At 38.1% G+C, this 664-nt stretch overlaps 1 protein-coding gene across 1 annotated transcript in view; it reads right to left on the bottom strand.

Moving 5' to 3' along the window:
* LOTGIDRAFT_159922 (hypothetical protein) overlaps nt 1–664 on the bottom strand; it is a gene marked incomplete at both ends in the record, with an annotated part of 14,467 nt that overhangs the window by 8,770 nt on the left and 5,033 nt on the right. The window lies entirely within an intron of this gene.

Genomic DNA, 664 nt, shown 5'->3' with positions numbered 1-664 from the left:
GTAATAATAAACTCGTTTGGTATGACAACAAGCCGATCTAGGTATTCTGACCATTCCTCAAAGAATATTTTGTTTTTCAATTTATTTGTCTGCGATGGGGGAGGGCGGTATATCACGCATAGCCGGAAGTGATATGATTTAACGACGACATCGCATTCTAACAATTCAAAATGTGAGAAGGTCTGTGCTTGTTTGAAGCGTTTCACATCAAGATTTGATTTGTAGATAACAGCTACACCACCACTTGCCCTTCCCTTTCTCGAAATTTTGTGAATACTGTATCCATTCCATTCCATTGAGATGAGCCAAGCTACTGTCTTGTCCAAAAGCTAAAGAACAAGTGACTCTCTCTTCCACTCCCGACCCTATTCCCTTACTCCATTGTCTATCCAAATCATTGTTTTTCAAACCCTTGTTTCCTAATGGTCATTCAAGTGAGAAATACTTTGTTACCCAGACCCTTTCTTCAAACCCTTTAAGTGAAATCTCTATTGTCTATAAAATGCTTTGTATCTCAATCTTCTTTGTTCCAAGTGGACATTAACATGACATAACCTATTGATACTTTTAATCCCCTACGTTGACAGAAGTCGATCTGTTGTAACCCTATTGTGTGAACCCATTGTCAATTTATCCCAATTTAATCTATGCCCGAAATGATTAC

The sequence above is a fragment of the Lottia gigantea genome (assembly GCF_000327385.1).
Source record: "Lottia gigantea unplaced genomic scaffold LOTGIsca_22, whole genome shotgun sequence".
Lineage (NCBI taxonomy): Eukaryota > Metazoa > Mollusca > Gastropoda > Lottiidae > Lottia > Lottia gigantea.
The sequence above is the reverse complement of the archived record's forward strand: the minus strand, read 5'-3'. Positions and strand labels throughout refer to the sequence as shown.